Below are 392 nucleotides of genomic sequence, written 5' to 3'. Positions count from 1 at the left end.
CATCCAGTTCTCGAATAGTGTCGTTATTAACGAGACATTACAGCTATACCAGAACCAAAGCGACAGATAATCATGTATTTTTTCCGTTCTCTCCTTCTCTTTTTCTCTCTCTATCTCTTTTAATTTGTGTGGGGGTTTATATGAACAGGTAATGTTCTATTCCTTTTCCAAAGGAAACTAGTTTTAGTCTACTTATTTTTTTAAATCTGACACAGAAAATCAAAACGTGCTCAGGCCCGTTCCCGGTATGTTTGAAAGGGATTTTTTTTTTTTATTATTTGTGAGATCAAAACGAAACCACCAACCACTAACTTACGTTGGTTTTGGTTTCGTAACTTAAACCTAACCTTTAAGTTTAAAAAAAAAGGTAAAAAAAAGTCGTACTTACTACG

The sequence above is a fragment of the Limulus polyphemus genome, unplaced genomic scaffold (genome assembly GCF_000517525.1).
Source record: "Limulus polyphemus unplaced genomic scaffold, Limulus_polyphemus-2.1.2 Scaffold58, whole genome shotgun sequence".
NCBI lineage: Eukaryota > Metazoa > Arthropoda > Merostomata > Xiphosura > Limulidae > Limulus > Limulus polyphemus.
The sequence above is the reverse complement of the archived record's forward strand: the minus strand, read 5'-3'. Positions refer to the sequence as shown.